This window comes from Odontomachus brunneus, unplaced genomic scaffold (assembly GCF_010583005.1).
Source record: "Odontomachus brunneus isolate Ranch 3 - 2012 unplaced genomic scaffold, Obru_v1 Obru_scaffold_006, whole genome shotgun sequence".
NCBI classification, from domain to species: domain Eukaryota; kingdom Metazoa; phylum Arthropoda; class Insecta; order Hymenoptera; family Formicidae; genus Odontomachus; species Odontomachus brunneus.
The window spans coordinates 300,211-319,106 of record NW_022639456.1 but is presented as its reverse complement, the minus strand read 5'-3'; the positions used below and the strand labels follow the sequence as shown (position 1 = coordinate 319,106).

Here is an 18,896-nt window from a genome sequence, read left to right as displayed (position 1 = left end):
GAAAGGAAGAACTATCTCTCTCTCTCTCTCTCTCTCTCTCTCTCTCTCTCTCTCTCTCTCTCTCTCTCCCACTATCTCCCCCTCTTGTACCACGTAGCAAGTGGTTTATACGCAGACAGCGATCGGTGATCTAATCCAAATCGCAGGTGCCGGCAGTGTAATTGGACTGTTAACACCTCGCGCGAAAAACCGTGAGCGCCCGTAGATGCCTGCGCGTGAATTCCGCCACGCGGCTCAAACTATTCAAGCGAGGCTGTAGATATTCGAGTAGCGAATGTTACTCGAATAAACTCAACGCGAAATTCAAAATATTTAAACGTTCGACACGTGTATCGAAGTGGGTCATAGATTTCTTCGCCACTCGTTTATTCAAATATTCGGATACGCGTTAGAAGTTTGATAGTTTGGTCATAAATGCCAGAAACGCAATAAACACGAAAGCAGCACGGAGTAAATAATCGTCGACGTTGTCGATATTAACGCTCGCCTCTCTCTTTCTCTCTCTCTCTTTCGTATGTTTGCCAACGTATAATATATTCCGATTTGCGTTATTCCCAGAAATGTAGAAAGGTAAATTTATATCATCTCCCTAGGGTCTCTCGAGAAAAATAATACGGGGAGATTACGTTACGGTGAAGAGAGTCGCGTTGAGAATCGCAGTTATCGAAGTCACCGTCGCGGTGACCGCGAATTTTTGAATAAAACCGCTTCCAATCGCGTCGCTGCTGACGTCGCTGATCACCGGGACGTGGGATAAGGTGTTCTCGCGTGCACAGTCAACAATAGCGCAGTCCGCGAGTATCTTGGCGTATCGTCATGATCCGGAGCGTTCGGCGCGATTATTCTCGTACCCGCGCGACAGGCAGGCAGGCGGGCAGGCGGGCAGACAGTCATAAAACATCAGCGTGGAAAATTTTGCCGGTGCACGAAAGTGTACGTCGAGTTCACGGAGCGAACAGTAGTCGTAAGTGGAGCACAGCTCTATTACGAGGAAGGCGTGATTAATAAACTCGTGCGCGTTACGCAGGTGGAGGCTGCTGGCGGGTTCCACCTGAAACTTCCGCGCCGGCTCCCGTCGACCCCGTCGACAATTCACGCCACTTGTCATTGACTTGTATTTCAGCGCGGCGACAATGTTGGACAACATTTATCAGAGCGTCCGTATTTATTCAGGAAGGAAATAGGCTCGTATAGTCGCCGCCTGCACTCTCGCACGCACGGTAGCGTAATTAGCGTACGTTTAAATAGAAATTGTGACTCATTGCCACGCTGCGCTGATGACATTTTATCCCCGTAATCCGTCATAGGATTTTTCCCATGGAACGTGATGATTGTTTCTCGCGCGCGCAAGATTCGATCGTCGTCTCAACGTGGAGCTTTCCTTCCTTTCTGAGTGCGCGGGTTTCAGTGATTTACGTTAGCAAAGGTTGGTAAGTTCGAGGTGCACGTTGGTTCCTCTCCCTGAGGAAACATTTTGTGCGTTAAGCGTCTTGGTGAATTTCCCATCTGCTTTTCACGATGGAGAAACCCGAAGTAACGGCTCGCGCATCAATTAGATACTTTCTCAGATTTCTCCGTATATTCCTGTTTATCAAATTTCCATATCGGGGATCTATCATCGCTCGGTACTCCTTGAGACGGTGAATCTGAAATTCACGCCGTGGTGGTATTCCGGCGTCGGGAGGACGCGACGGCCGGTGGCGGCGGTCGCAGTTTTCGCCGTCGTCTTAGCGCGTACTATTTAACTATTAATAGTCATTACCACTTTCACTCAGTGCCGTTATTACCGCTCCTTCTCCTCCTCTTCCTCCTCTTCCTCCTTTCCTTCACCGCCATCACCTCCCGACGATCGTTCTCGTTTTGCTCCGGACTTTAATTAGGATCCGTCATGACGCGACTCTGGGCTCCAGCTGCTTCGAATACGTTTTTTCTGAGCGCATCGCTAATTCGCCGACTAAGCGTGCCGATCGAATCTCGACAGCGGCGAATAAACTCGTAACAAGCGGCGCCCCAAAGGGAAGTTCCTAGGAAGCTCGTTGCACCGTACCGCGGCAAATTAGATCGTGAGCACCGTAGGAATCCGAACAGGCGTCCGCCTAGACGATACAGGGTTGTGATCTCACAATTGCTTACGTATTATCTTACATGCGTCTTTTTTTCACGTAGAATACGTAGAGTACTGTCAATTATTACTGTAAAGGTATACAGAAAAAATAATTCAGTTGCGAGGTATTTGTTCATGGTATTAATTATAAATTTATTAATTAATTATTTAGTATTTATTAATTATAAATTAATTATAAAAAAGAGGTGACAAATATCAGAAGAGTACGCGTACTCTTTTTTCGCGATAGTTGGCGATCGATGTTAAAAATAATTATGCATTACGACGAGCGTCAACGCATTTTGTTCTCTTTTCCGATTTGCGCGACAAACAGATACGCAAGTCACCGTGTTATTTCTTATAATTTTGTGACTCTTGCTATTAATTTCCGCGACTATCCAAAACATCGTCTCGCTCATATTTCTAATAATACTCGTCGCGCCATCGCCGCATCGCTGATGATACCGAAACGAGCAGAGCATGTATCGATACATGCTCTTTGAAACGGGCTCGCGTTCTGCACTGCCGATACACGGCTGTGACTAAATTATCCATTCGTCAGGTATGCGCCCGGTTATTGGTCGGCTGAGCTTGCGCGTGAGTAGACAAAATGTCAAGGTTTGATTTACGAGGCAGCCTGGTGCGCCAACTCCGGAGAAATTAAGCGGAGCAGCTTGATTAGCTCGGTCCGCGTCCGGGTGTGTCTCCACGAACATCTTTGAAAATTCGAAACGTACGCGGTCGCATGCTAGAATCGTAATCCCGACTAGAAATTTATCCCATGGTCCTCTTTAGGTTGATCTCCAAACCAGTTGTTTGGTAAGATGATGTTATCGGCTTCTAATTATTAATAATATTTATTACTAATTAACTAAAATCACCTGACGTTGCCCGGGTTGTCACAAAGGGATAAAATCAAGGGGAGGGAGAGGATTCATAGTAGCTTACATTTCCTGCAGGCCCTTATAGAGTAATTGTTTGTTACATACGGATAAATGTTCTATTATACATATATAGATAAGGTTCTACTTATCATATTCTCTGCGTTACATGATTTATCAGAACCTTATAATATAACTTTATACAAATGAAATAACTGATTGAGACCGATCTAACCAGGACCATGGGATAAATTTCTAGTCGAGATGTTCATGTTGCGGAATTTAAAGACTGAAGGGTCTTTTGATCGTGCGCTGATCGCAAGCTCGAAAAACATTGCAGGTTATGAGCGACTTACAGTGTGACGTGAGTGTGTCTCTCTCTCTCTCTCTCTCTCTCTCTCTCTCTCTCTCTCTCTCTCTCTGCTTCTCTCTAGGAGAGCTTTCGGTTTCGCGCTTATTCGCGAGTCGCATTGCGGCACAATAAATTTTCCAAGATAATTGACGTCGCGGTAATTGAGAGCCGGATGTTCTGCTGACGCAACGACTCGATACGATTGGTCGCGCCGATTTGCATATTTCGCTTTTCAAGTGTTTCCTTGGGTACCCAAAGGCCACAATAATTACATTTATCGATACGCGATATCTCCTTTTTCCCCGGCGTTCCCGAAGCCAGTATTCAGCCAGTGGTGGTCGATAAAGCGCTAATCGCCGTTCTGCCGTCCGCGCGCGCGCGCGAGTGCCAATCATACAGATTCTATATATTTTCGTTACTGTACACGCGGTGTATGTGTGTGCGTGCGTGCATGCGCTAAATTTAGAACGTACGCGAAACGCAAGGTAAGAGCCGTCGTACTACCTAATGTCGCGCGCGTCTCATGCGCGAAACGTTAGTTGCGCTCTTTACTGCGCTCGGAAGAGGATCTCTTCTCCGTTCCACACTCTGGGAACCTCTCGGTGGTAGCACTCCTCTCGTTTCTCTCTCTCTCTCTCTCTCTCTCTTTGCTCTCCCAGCCCTTCACCTTTTTCCTCTCTTGCCGCTCACGGACACGTGCTCGTGTTTATGTGCCCTCCTCTCATACCTGCACTTCTCTCTTGTTCCCTCTCTCCTTCTCTCTGTCTTTTTCTCTTTCGTTTTGCACTGTGCGTCGCTGCACGATGTGCTCATTTGCGCAAGTGTGGCCGAAGAGCGCGAGCGCGAGCGTGTGCCCCTGTGTAAAAAAAAAAAGAAAAGGAAAAGAAAAATCGCGGCAGCTTGCGCAAAAGCGCGAGTGAGCGAACAAGCGAGCAAGCGAGTAAGCCTACGGACTGGTGCAGCAGCGCAGCGCAGTGCACGTGCAACGGACGAGAGCAGCGGGAAGGGAGGGGAGGGGAGCTGGGGGCAGAGGACGACGGGGGCCGACAGGCCGCTCGGTCGCTCTTACGAGAAGTGTATCGCGGTGGAAACACCTTGCGGCACCGAGGCTGATTTAAATGGATGTCGTGGATACCGATGCACCGTGATACACGCGGATTTATGATTCCGCACTTGACGATGCGCGCTCGCGAGACCCGCGGCTGAGCGCCGCTCTCTCACAATTTTGTCGAGAAAGATATTTCGGCCGGGTGATGAATTTGTTTCATTTTCGAGATTTTGTTGCTTTTGCGCTCAACTTGGCGATTGCGAAGTGCGATAAGACGCAGCAAACGTGGATCGCGTCGTCCTTTATATCCGACTTTCTTCGGCGCGTATTATTGCCTTTGGTATATTTTTACTACGGCTGTATATTTTGCCATGCGCGTCTCGCTGGTCAGACTTTGGCGAGAAAGTTACGATTTACGTGGACGTTATTCTAGGAAAGACAGTTACGACTCACCGCGCTCGCGAAATTGCCCGTGCGACTTGTAACTCTTAATCTAAGCGTGGCAGTTCTTGAAGGGCGAAAAGGAGGAAAAAATGCTGGCCAGTGCTGGGGAAGGAAATCGGGACGGGACGGGAGAGAAGCGCGGGCGTCCGTGGGCAGAGAACAAGAGAGAGAGAGAGAGAGAGAGAGAGAGAGAGAGAGAGAGAGAGATGAAAATTATATATAACTGAGAGTGTGTCATACATAGAGAAGAGAGAAGAGATTTCGATCTTGCGTAAATTCCTCTCGCTTGAGCGAGGATTAATTTTTCAACACGCGCACTGCGCGATCTAAATCCTTTTTCGCGTCTTGAGATTTTCACGAGCGTGTCAGCGTGTTCTTCTTCTCTACTTCACGTCTCGTTTTTACACTTGGGCGCAATCTTCTTTTACATCATGCATTGTACGCACATGAAGCGAACATATTCAGTGTCTCCAATTTTCCGCCTTGAGCCACTTCAATTGTGCGCAGCGTGCCGCGCGAGGGACGAGGAGCGGAAAAAGAGAGGAGTAGCATCGCGCGCGCTAACGATTACATCGCGCGGCTTTTTCTCCGCGTTCGGGTAAGGATGAGCTCTCGCGAAGTTACGGGATTGAAAATAGAGACTGACGCGGACATTATTCATGTCGTGACTCTCAACGTCGACCGTGTTACACGTACACCGCCGGGCGATTCCCTTCACCTTTTTCAGAGTGCTGCGTTCCTTCCGAGTCCAACGATTCTCCTTGTACTTCATTATTTCGGCGACAATGATCATTAGTTAAGAGCTTTTTTCTTTTTCTTTTTCTCTCTCTCAAGATCGGTCGATTTTTGCCGTTGTATCGGGGAAAGGGAAAGCGTTAAGATTTGTACAACGTTACTATATATTCTTCAAACTCGTCACAGAATCCATCATTACGCTTCTTTTACCTAGAATAGAATAAATAGAATTGCTCTTGTGAAAAGTTCAGATTTTCTCTCTTCAAATTTTAAGGAAATATATATTTCCCTACTTGAAAGATATTTTACATTAATACAAGAAAATATTATTTATTTATTATTATTTATTATTAGTGCCCATTGAACTTACTATTTCCTATTTTTTTTCTCCCAGCGTATCTAAAGGCTGAATCGTTTGGTTTTAGTATTTGAGGATCAAGATGATAAAAATGTCCAAAATTAGGTTCGAAAATTTGTCCGAAAATTAGTACTTTGACCTCACTGTTCCGATACATTTTCTCTTGCGATCCAAGTTACGCAAAGAATACGGCAATTTCTCGACGCGTTCTCTCCACAAGTTCCTCCTATTCGCGGTCCGAGCGAATTGGCGCGCGTAAGACGCAACCAGACGCGATTCCAATCGCGGGGTCAGCGTGCGCTCTTTTACCGTACAACGTGCGGTTTGTATCTCTCCTCGCGAGATTCAATTAATCGACGCATTAGCTCACCGCTTGCGCGGTGTGGTGCGCGATATATTTTCGGACATTCTTGTATATTTTCTTCGCGGCGCACCACAGCCCTGTGTGCATCTTTCCCCGGGAAAGTTTTTCGTCCCGCGCGACTGTTATTCCGAGAAAGACAGTTACGGTGTGTCCGTAAAATCGTTCCAGCGAATCGGAACTCTTAATTTAAGCGCACTCGTACATACAGTATTCAGCGGCACCACTTAAAGCGAGGCGCCCGGGATACACGTGTGCAGCTGTGGAAAAACTCGAGCGTTCAGGTCGTTTTTCCAGCGACTCCAGCCGTGAAAGCCCGTCGCGTTTCTTTCGCTGGCATTCAACGTGGCGAAAAAATCGCGAAACGAATCGTGCATTTTTCCAACTCGTCTCTTTCTCCGCCATGGAACGATCTGTTTTGCGCTTGGACTCTTCGCGGCTTCGAAGAAATACGCGGCAAAAGCGCAAACGCTCGTCTCCAGAAGATAGACGAAAATAGAAGAAATGAGAGAAAAAGAAAGGGGGAGGGAGAGAGAGAGAGAGACGAATCTCTGCGGAGGGTGAACGCGATCGTTCGCACTCGCGGAGTTTATGAATGATTTCTTGATTAATACTTATCCGCGGCTAATCACAGTGGCCGTCGTACAGTAACCGAAACTTTTCTTTTTTATTTTGGTGAAAGTACCGAGACACAGGGAGATCACTCTAATGGCACGTGGCGGTCGCGGTCGACTTTCATCGGTCGTCTATTCCGGCGATGACATATCAGCCATACATTAAATTAATTAAGCCGACGTGCCGTTTAGCGCGCAGTAATTGCTTCTTGTTTAACAATAATATCGGCACGTTTTTTTGCAGTGGCGAGGAGGGACGGAGACGCACACACGATACGTAAGTCACGTAGTACGCGAGCCTGTAATAATAAATTATCGCTGGCGCAGTAATAACCGCTTGTTCGACGGTAATTATCGGTCGGAGCGGCAGCGGTAATCGCTCATTTAGCAATCGTTTGTTGTAGGCTAATGTAATGCAACATTAAGTACGCAGCCGATCTTTATCGGCGGCGTTTACGATCTCTCGGACGGGATATGGGCGTTCCTCGCCCGGCCGATAAGACACATGTTTCGAATTTTCCGATTGCGTCGCGCCGCGACGACGGCGGCGTTTACGCGCCTGCCGTAATTACCTATATTGTTACGCGACCGCCGTGATTGTTGTTTACGTATGGATAACGTATGGATAACGCGCGCGAGATAATTGACAAGCAAACGTTGGGAAAAAGTTCGATCGGTATCAAGCGCCGCTCGCTACGATCATTCATCGTCCCATTCGCCTAAAGATCGCAATCGCAGCTCTTTTCCTTTGCCGATTCTTTTCCCTTTTTTCATTCTCTTTTTTTCCTCAAAGCCGATCGAACATGGGCGTGGAAATCAGCGTAGAAACCGGTGAAACTTCGGGACCGTGGAGAGAGTAGAGTAGAGAAACGGAAATTTAAGCATGTATTGGAAAAACGATAAAAAACTTGATTAGAGGAATGATAATGTTGATAACATGATATGAAAAATAATGAAGAATAGTATGAAAATAATAAAGAATAGTATGTGACAGAATGAAACAAGAATACAAAAATAAATACAGAAAGAGAAAAAGAATGAGAGAGAGAGAGAGAGAGAGAGAGAGAGAGAGAGAGAGAGAGAGGGGGGAGGAAGAGAGCCGGCCGCAGTGGAATAATCTCGTTTGGGGATTTCTGACTATTTTTCAAAGTCCGTCCGTCCGCCCGCCCGTGGACGGTCCAGAGTCATTAAGACGCGCGGCCTTTTTCGAAGACGTTCTTTTGCGCACTCTGGCCATAATAATTTATGCACACAGAAACGTTCCGAACCGCTCTCGGCGAATCAATATTGAAATTTCAATGTTTGAGCCGTTGGAGTGCTCAGGAGGACGCTTTTATGCCGCTCGTCGATGTCACTTTTTGCGAAGAGCGCGCGGTGCCATCCTCACCATTTTATGGGCATATATAATAACGGCTTGATTTAAGGTCGCGTATCTAGAATTTCTCGTGCCGCCGACCTTCCATGGACACGTGTTGTCAAGTCAAGATGTTTTCGCGCCTGTGTCTCGCATATCCGAAGGAATGTTTACACCTCATCCTGGTCACGCGCATTCGAATTAAATGGACTTTTTTTCACTCGCATTGTCCACGTAACAATATGACATCAAGGTATAATAAAATTTGACCGGAGCGTTGCGCCGCCATAGGCAGGAATTCCAAAACCGGTACGAACCCGACGAATTCGACTTTGCCGACGCCACACGGACGCGCCGCGCCGGCGTCGTGTGTCTGACGCTCAAGAGGAAAATATCGCGCCGAGGGTCAGTGGAATTATTAAATTGCAAATTCCTAAAAGATATTCAGTTTTGTAATAATCGGAGTCTTGTTCAATAGTTTTGAGTCGATCCAGTCGACACGTCAGAGAAAAATCGCGGCTCTTAATCGGCAGATTTAGGATCGCGAAAAGAGAAGATAAATTGTCCCTTTATCGGGACATGGTTGCGAAGACTGCAACGGGCTTGCGATGCAAAAGGTGTACGACTCGGTACGCGATAATTCCAATAGGCTCCTCCTCCGCCGTATTAATATCCGAGATTCTCACGTTGCCACCTGCCATACCCTCACCGCGGAATCGCGAACGAAGAGTCGTCGTGAGCGAGAAACCCGCGCGAGTTCGCGCGGCCGACGTGGTTTTCGCAATCGCATAATCGCAGCGCGTTTGCTTGCTCACTCGCTCGCTCGTCGATGCTCGACGGAATTTTTCCTTGACTCCTCGTGCTCCCGCTATATAATCGCGTAACAATGGCGCTTAGACTTTCTCACGCTTGGTCGCGGGTCGCCCCCGAATGATCGTTTTCGCGTGACGCCTCGCTTCGTGACGCCGACCGCCCTCGACCGTCGTCGTCTTCACTCGGAGAGGTTCGAACGTCAAGTGGGACAATCGAGATCCACGGATAAACGGGGCTACGCGATGATTTCCCAATGCCGGAGGACTTGCAACTCTTATTTTTCTACGCCTTTTTCGTGATTCTCTGTTATACGATCATCTATCGTTTTCTCGTGTAATTTTATATCAACAGTTATTTTTATTTCATTGGAAAAGTGTTGTTTTGAAAAAAATCCCACGATTTTGTATATTAAATTTCCCTGGATAAGGAATCCTTAAATTGATGTATTTCTAAGTTCCTGCTTAAAATTCCACAATGCTTTCAACAAATTGGAAGAAAAGTTGCTCCCGTCAAATACGCAAGTAAAAAACCCACTTTCTCTTTTTCTCTTTTTCTCTCTTGACTAGTACCTCATTTGCAAGGATTCCTGAGATGTAATCCGGGGGCGAATCACGGATGCCAATCGAGGAGACACCGGATGGTGGAAATAAAACTCGTCATATAAAGCACGGGATGGCACGTTACACATGACAGAAAAATGTTAGAAATGCGAACGGTGAATGTGGAATTTGTGTAGGTACAACGCGGGTTTGCGAAATTTTACATCTAATCCCTCGACGAATCGTATACCTACACGCGATTCCAATTTATTCGTGTAAATAGCTTACTTATTCATAACTTATCGTCCCGTCGTAAATTTTTAGGCACGCTTGATAAGGCTGCGACTAATTTTAGACGATGACTATTGCTCGCCGAGAACGGTTGATGCAATTTAAATCCATCTTACTCGCGAGACTGCTATGAATATATCTGGGAAAGAACTCAGTCTCCAAAAAGCCGAGAATTTTCGAGTCGACGTTTCTTCGGAGAAAATTGCAAATACACTTAATTATTTGCCCATAAGTAAATTCAGATTATAGTTTGCTTTGCTAACAAATTGGAACTAACAACTCGAAACAATGTCGAGTATCGTCGCGCGCGTAATCACACTTGAAAAGTTCAGTTTCAGAGTATAGGTTAAGTCAAGAGAAGAGATAATCTAGTTTAATTTTAGAATCATTGATTTCTTGATAATGTACAATTGAACAAATATTGATAGAATTTAAATGAGTAAAATCCATCGGCAACACTGAAATCAAGTATGCCGAGATTTCGCAGAGACTCGATAGTTCCTCCAGTCAGTGTTAGCATGGTGATTGTCCACATTTTTAGGGATGATGTGAGTGATAATTAAAAAGGAATTCTATTAGAAGTGAGAGAAAAGTTCTAAGACTGAATGAGCTGTAGTTTCTGTCTGACTCGCTCACTTTTCCCCTACAAATGGCGGATGATGTTCCAACTCCGATTCGAGGAACTTTCCTTTCCCAACTGAGTTTTCACGTGAACGTTTAAAATTGCGTTTGATTCGAAAATTGAGCGCAAGCTCTCGCATCTAAGACTCTTCCCCTATGGATGACTTAGATATTCATGTATTTAGGCCGCGGCTGAGCGCGACCGCATTATACGTGCAATCCGTTATCGCGGTCCTCCACGCACGGCCAAATAGTATCTTATGCATTCTTCGCCCTTAATGGACGAGACGGGTCTCGCTTATCTCTGATTTAAAGCGAAGGATAATACTTTCGATCGTTTCGCCTTCGTATAAGAATGCATCTGGCGGTGAGTCCCGGAGAGGAGGAGGTTCGACGCACGAACGAGAATTCGACCTTACGTCCGTCGCCTTCTCTCTGTTTTTTTTCCTTCTCACTCTCAGTCACTCTTTCTCTCTCTTACTCTCTCACTACGCCGTCTGGGGATATACAATAAAACGATCGGAAAAAGCAAATGAATATTAAGACGATTACTTTAATGGATTTTGATTGAGGCGATTTTATCGGGGCAATGAAAGTAAATACTCTCGCGCCGCCGAACCTCGCGGCCCTCGCCGAATTACGACTTCCAACGAGCATCTTTAGGTTGCACCTTCAGCCATTTATTTAAATTAAATTCGCTTACGACGATAATTACGAAAGCAGATACTGCGCTTGCAGAAAGACTCGTAAAAAAATAATCAAGCTAACATTTACTGGCGCGCTTTATTAATTGGGATGTATTTTAATTAATTTTCGTCTTTCAATTTTTCTCAGTCTTACGTATCAACGCATACGATCTCTTTTACACGTATGTATAACTCGACTTATTTCAGGACAAACGAAATTATTGAGTTCATTTAAGAGAGCGGGTGCTTCGTTTCTTGGCGTTCGACCATGCGCCCCTCGATTGTCGATCGCAATTTTAAAAATCGCTCGCGTCATTGTTCGAGAGGAGCCTCAATTAAAATTTACACGATGCGGCGGGGGATTTGCTTGTTTTGTAAGATGTTAAAGCGTTAAAATTTATCGCTCAGGGTGGAACACCTAAAAACTCTCTACGACACAACACGACACGGCACGGCACGGCACGGCACGGCAGCGGGGAAGTTCAATTTACTTTTAGATGTCATTAATTCTTGCGAAATTCAATCTCGCGACGCGTAATCCACTTGGTCGCAGAAGGCGGGACTTAATTTTCGAAGCAACACCCGATTATTATCCACGTTGCCCATTCAACGCGGCAAAACGAGACTATGGACGAGACGACGGGACGAGACACGCGTTATACAGATTCAATCAAGCCGAGAAAGCGCGTCCCTAAAAATACGTCCTAGCAATTTTGTCATACGTAACGGAACGAGCGTAGGCTCCTCGGATGATACCTTCCGATGATTTGATCGTCAAAGGACCGAAATTGTGGCGCGAACAACACGCGCGAAAGTATCGATCGTACGCCGCGATAGAGATTAATGAGACGTCATTAGCGAACGGCAATGCCGTCGAGTTCAATTAATTCGGTCCAATTGTCCCGTTCCTGTCAACGATATCAGTGGAATATCATCGGCTCAGTCACTGATCGCGTCTTAGACTGATCGCGTACGGGGGGACCGAATTGGACATTGCACGCAGCCGAGGAATAAAAGATCCCGATAAGCCGCATGAAATTTCACTCGTGTAACAATAGCGACGACGCGAGCCATTTCGCCTTAAGATATAGGGTACTCTACTGCTTAATTGAAGTCTAGATTAAAATGCAAATGTCCAATATATATGCGGGCTGACGTGACGGTGAGTCTCTTAACCGATCGGGAAATATCAGCGGCAGATACGAGGCGCGTTTCGAATTACTGATCCATCGTCTTGCGTCACGTCCCGAAAGAAATTACTTGCTCGTTTCAGCCACACAAGTCCCCTCTTCCCCGTAATTTCAAACGATTTAGAATCTCGCGTTTCTTCCACTAGGGAGACTATTTTTTAATAATTGAACAATTCACCGTACATGTATCGAGCAACGCAAAGCACTTTCTATTTCTATTAATTCCGTTTTTACTTCGTTTCTCTATGAAATATTCATATTTACAACTAGGGATTTCGGTATCGTTTCCTTTTTTTGCGTCAACTTGCACTTTAATCTCGCATGTTTTCGCGTTCTGCGCGCGTTTCTCGAATAATCAATACGATAAAGTGGCCGTCAATAATTACGGTTCACGCGCGATGCTGCAGTCTCGCGAGATTATTTTTTTTTTTTTTTTTCGAGAAGGTGTTACGCGACAAAGGAAGAAAAAGGGAGAGCCAATTACGTAGGCAAGGACGTGGGGAACGGTATAATGGAGGTTCAACGACAACGATCCGCTTCCTCTTTACGTCAGCGTCGGGATTTACGAACGTCAAGATCGTAATTTCTCGTACTTGCCGCGGCTTGGCCCTTAAGCGCATCCGGTTGCCCGTCGGCGACGTCGCTGATGTATGCGCGATTTACGACGTGACAAATCAGGCAAAGTAAGACGATAGCATCACGATACGATTAATTGGCAGCGAAGCAACGAGACGATTTTCCGACGGTATTTCCAGCGTGAGAGGACCATTACGTGTCCACGTTGTTTCCAAAACGTCCAACTCTTCTACGCTTTGCGGCTAATTTCACCTATTCGCTATCGTTATACCTGATCGAGCAAGGCTCGATCTTTCCTCTGTTTGCTTTTCGAAAAACCCGCGGTGATTCCGTGGGTCCTCTCGGCCGCACAGAAGCGCGCTTGGGAAGAGACGCGCGCGAGTATGGGCCGGAGAAACTGTGTGCGCGAGTGGAAAGGCGTGCGTGCGAGCGTGCGTGCGTGCGTGCGTGCGTGCGTGCGTGCGTAAGTACGTGCGTGCGTGCTGTGCAGAGAGAGAGAGAGAGAGAGAGAGAGAGAGAGAGAGAGAGAGAGAGAGGGGAGGAGGCAAGAGAAAGAGAGATAGGATAGAGCTGGTAGGTTCCTCCGGATCGAGCGGGAGGAAGACGGCGAGACCGAGAGAGGGAAGGCTTCTCGACCTCGCATCTCGCTCGTTCGCGCGGCTTTACCGGAGCTCGCGCTCGTCGGCTGCTTCGATCCGAGGCCTCCGAGGAAGAAGACGCCGCTCTCGCGGAGATCGTCCTCGGGAGATCGCGATCTCTTTCCTCCTCGAACAGTGCCTCGCGCTGTGTTACCCGGCCATTAAATCCGGTATAATCTCCGTAGGAATTTTCGTCGCCGTTTTCTTCTTACTTACGCGAGGTCTCGACTCGCGCGCCACCTTTGTTTCCATCCGTCTCTCGAGAACGTTCGCCGTATGTGTGCGTAAGCCGTGAAATTGGAATTTAATTAGAAATACTGTACTTTTATAATTGGAGGTGTGCGTTTCGCTTATTCGCGCGAATTTTCTCCGTTCTTCCTACAGCGGAGATAAAGTTACGAGAAAAGCAACCGTTTAGGAGGACATTTTAATTTCTCTAACGACACTCGCCGTTCAAGAAAGGTCAAGTGACGAAATATATTGCGCGATTCGATCGCATACTCGCGTTTACTTTTTTACGATGCTCGGAGCGATCGATCGGAGAGTCTACCTACTAGGTTAGGTACTACTCACTGTGCTCTTTGGGGAACTCGGTTGCGGACTTGTGCGCAATTTTCTCTCCTCTATTCTTTCTACCTTCGAGAACCCACTCCTGGAACCTGCGATAAGATCGATACCCCGGATCCGAAACGAAAGCAGAGTCTGTCTGCGTCCGGAGAAAAAAAAGAGAATACGTATTCGAGTCATCTTGGGACCCCGTTCGCGCTATCTGTTTTACCTGTGTGAATCGTGGGCGTCCGATTGGGTGGCGAGACGCTTTCGATCTTGCGTTCAGATCATGACTCGCGGATCGTCGAGCTTCCGCCGCGAGATTCCGCCGAGACCGAACGCGGCCGACGGCTCACACTGCCGAGAGGTAACTGGAAGTAAGTGGCACGAGCTGTCGCGTGCAGCCACGCCGCGGCGGAACGACAACACAACGTAACAGGTGCGCTGCAAGGAAGGGCCCGAGAATGTGCGCGAGCGGCTGCGTGTGCGTGCATGCGTGTCGCCGCTACGTGCGCCGGTGCGGCTATAGGGATGGAATCGAGCCGATCGAGCGGATCTGCTTGGCATTTCAATTGAATCGTTCTCAACTCCGAAGAGCTTAAGAACGACGAGTGGTCGGGAACGAGGAGATGAGAGTTGGGGACACCGCGTGGACTGCGAATCGATCTTCCGCTTCTCTCTCTCTCTCTCTCTCTCTCTCTCTCTCTCTCTCTAGATCGTAATACTCGCTACGATATGAGCCATTTATCGCGTGCCATTATTCTCTGGGAATTGCTCGCGTCGAATGATTCGTTTCGATTTCCTCGCGCGTCTCGCGATGGTCCAGCGACTCGATCGAAGACGGCCGCGCGAGATTTGCCGATTAAATTGTTATCCGTTTATCGATTTCGTTTGATTAATCGAACGAGTCTCGGTGGTTTATGCCTTGATCGATTAATCGACCGTGCGTATTGATCGAATAAACGATTAAAACAGCAATATCGCTTCGATTGAGATTCGATCGGATTCAATCGGTTAATTGCGTTCGATCAAACTCTGTTCTTCCTCCCGTCATTGGCTCCCGCCGTTATGGGAAGGTTATGGGATGTTTGCTTATTCGCGCGTGTGCAAAAAGGACGACGGATTCAAATCACGAGATCCGTCCGCCACGACAAACGTGTCCCGGAGCACGATTCTCAGAGACAAAACAGCATTCCCGCCGCCTACGAGGCGACCGAACGCGCGAAAATCGATCGATTCCCCTTTCCTCGTCGCACCCACGCGACGATATATCCTCGAGCGTTTCGCCAGCGCTAACTTCTCTCGACGACGATCATTTTTGAAAGTGCTGCCGCCGGTTACGCGCGAACGACCGATCGGGCGCGACTCTGACGAAACAGCTGATGCTGACAAGTCTCGCGAATTTCTCCGTTCTCCGCGCACATACCGCGGAACGTTATTTCGCGCTGTTTGGAAGAAGTCGAGGGTCTCATCGGGATGGTATGCGAGACGCGCTTGACGTAAACAAAGACCGATACTTGATCGCGCATCTCGCTAAACGCGTGACTCACGCGTTCGAAATTGTCTCGTATCCGTATTCCGGCGACGCGAACATCCGCGGTATCGCTCCCCTGTGTTCGCGCGCGTTTCATCTCCGAATGCCTCGACGACGACTCTCGCTCTTGACCACGATCTCGGCCAAATGCCGCTTTCGCGCGAGAAACATCAAAATTCAAGTATCGGATGGCAATATCTGGCAACCCGCGAGCGCCCGATCGCCTAGCGGGGATCGAGATTTTGTCGGAGAATCGCTGTCATCGAACGGGAATCACGTGTCGCCTTCGCACGTGTCTCGTTGGTCGTGACGTTCGTATCCTCGCGGTGATATCACGTGCTAAAAATCCGCCCGCTCGTTCCGTCCATCCGATCCGCTGTAATCCGCGTTCTCGGGATCCTTCTCTCGAGCGCGCGTGTCCTTCTCTCGATACTACTTTTAATTATCCCGATGTGTCGCGCTGAACGCTGAACGAGAGAGCTATCCTTCAAACGTTACACGGCTGATTTATGGGGTGGGAGAACCGTCTCTCTGTGTGTGAATACTACGGCAAGTGCGTCTCGACAGAGAACTGTCGGCGGAACGTCGACTCTTTAATCCCTCGGTAAATGTCAACAGTTGATTCGGCATTAGGATGTCTAGTCGATCGGAGTGAATGCACAACGCAGCACGATACTTTGCAAAACACGGCCGTTATTTTCGTAATTTTATCATGATTCTTGACACGCACAGACACGCGCGCGCACTCATTCTCTTGTTCTCAATCTTGTTAAAATTCTATCGCCCGTTCTTTCTCCCGACATTTTTCATTGACTGTATCATCGATAATTCGCCACGTGCTCGTGGCTCGAACCCCCAACAACGGCTTTTCTCAAAACAATCTTTTCGCCCATTCAAACGTCGAATCTGCAGACGTCTGCGGAGGATCTCGGCGAGACGTCGATACCCCCTGGCGTACGCGGAGACCGATCTCTCGTCTACTCACCTGTCCGTCGCGAGTATGCTCGTTCGCTCGCGCTTGTCGTACTCCTTTACAGCCGTCTCCTCAGCAGCCGTCGTGTCGGTAGTCGCGCAATAACGACAGCAGTCACTGATGGTGAGAACGAAGACGACGACGACGCCGACGACCACGGCGACGACGACGACGACGACGACGACGACGACGACGACGACGACGACGACGACGACGACGACGACGACGACGACGACGACGACGACAATGATGATGATGATGATGATGATGATGATGATGATGATTATGATGGTGATGATGATGATGCTGCACCTCGCCGCGGATTCGCGTTACGACGACACACACCGCGCTGGTTGGCGCAGCCGATCAAAAGCGGCCAGCGGAGTGGATGTGTTTTCCTCGCTCGCACGCACCCGCGACGCGAGCTCATTTGCGGCGAGCGCGAAGACACGCGCGAATCTCGGCCGTTCTGCTCGCAGGCGGTACGGCGGTGTACGGCGGAGTACAGCGGAATGCGTGTCCGTGACGTTCGTGTGGCGTCTCGCGTACGCGGCACGAACTGTACTGCAGACTTGAATGATTCCGCGTCAGCTGCTCGCCGCAGCTGCACTGAAGTTCCGTTGCGACTTCCACCACCGTGCACTCGCGGAGTAACGAAGATCGCGCGCGCGGTCGTCCGGAGGGAGAGAGAGAGAGAGAGAGAGAGAGAGAGAGAGAGAGCGAGAGAGAGAGCGAGAGAGCGAGAGAGCGAGAGAGTGAGGAGGGAAGACGGGAGATGGTGGGCTCGGCGGTGGAGGTGGTGAACTCGGAGGTGGTAGTGGTGGTGGCGGTGGTGGTGGTGGCGGCGGCGGCGGCGGCGGTGGTTGTTGTGGTGGTGGTGCTGGCAGTGGTCGCGGTTTCAGAGGAGGAGGAAGAGAAGGAGGACGTCGCAGCGGCCGCGGAGAGCGGGCCTCTCCTCCTCGGGAGAGGCGCTTGAGATGAGAGAACGGAGCACGCGAGACGCGCGAGTGGAGACGACTCGTAGAGACATGAGACACCGGAGGAAAGACGGCGGCGCGCGCGGCTATTTGTTGGATGTTAGATCGTAGATGTATTTGTTTTCGAACGCGGTGTACCGCGGAAGAGATCGTAGTTTCGTGAGAAATAAGAGAAAAGCGAGTTTTTTGTAATTTTAACACATTTTATCATATCCCAGAAAGGATTTTAATTATATTCTAGGATTCTTAACGATCAAACGATTTTGTAAATTGATTTATATTCTCTTTAAATCATATTCTTTCTAAAGTATACTGTTGATGAAACAGGATTAATTACACTAAAAAAAGTACAGAAAGTTCAACCGGATAGACGAGACTTGCAATAATTGCGACAACAACTCTCGCTAACGAGAGACAAACCGCGTGCACGTAGCGATCACGAACAAGACAACAATACAAAGACTCGTCTTATAAGACGCATCGCGCCAAGTTTAGACTGACGTATCGACGCGTTTGGAATGCCACGTGCGAGCTGCACGCGCGCCAACGACAAGGCGCGTCACGATGCAATCGCGATGCCGATGAAGTAGCCGCGAATACGACGCGTGGTGGGCTTTCATACGGTCCGCGCGAGAGACGGAGGGCAACGGGGATTGTTAGTGGGTTATCTTCGAAAAGAGCTCGTAAACTCTCTTCGGCTCGGTGAGAGTCAGGGGGGAGAGCGCACAGATCCAGCTCCGAGGAGAGACAAAAAGGGTCGGGTTAAATCAGGCGAGAGATGGGAGAGAGGGGAAGGATAAGGAAGAAGCACCCGCGCACAGGTCGGGAGAGAAGGAGGAAGCAAGGGGGAGGAAGAAAAACTTTATCTCGCACTCTTCACGAGCGGAGAGAAAGAGGAAGATGGAGAGGAGGACTCTTGTGAGCGCGCGCGTGCACACATCCGCACACGTCCGTCGAGACGTATGCACGTGGCCGCTTGCACGCGTACACGCGCGTATTGACCGAGCGAATCACTGGTAAATACCAAAAGCCCAGAGCGTCCAGAGAGAGTGTGCGTGCGTGTGCGCGCGCACGTGCTCGACGACACACCACGGGAAGGAGGCGAAGAGACCTCTCCTCGAGAACCAAGAGTGCTCCTTCGTTCCCCGAACCGAACGAACGAACCTCGTTCGGAATGCCCGCTTTCACGAGGAGAACACCGAGAGAGAGAGAGAGAGAGAGAGAGAGAGAGAGAGAGAGAGAGAGAGAGAGAGAGAGA

At 48.5% G+C, this 18,896-nt stretch overlaps 1 protein-coding gene across 1 annotated transcript in view; it reads right to left on the bottom strand.

Annotated features, from left to right (window-relative positions):
• The window catches only part of LOC116852798 (BMP-binding endothelial regulator protein-like), a 38,934-nt gene extending 22,021 nt beyond the window's left edge, over window positions 1-16,913 (bottom strand). Inside the window, exon 1 of the mRNA XM_032833476.1 lies at window positions 16,674-16,913. The gene's annotated coding sequence lies outside the window, so the exon portion shown is untranslated. The remainder of the gene's footprint in view (window positions 1-16,673) is intronic.
• Between the last annotated feature and the right edge of the window lie 1,983 nt (window positions 16,914-18,896).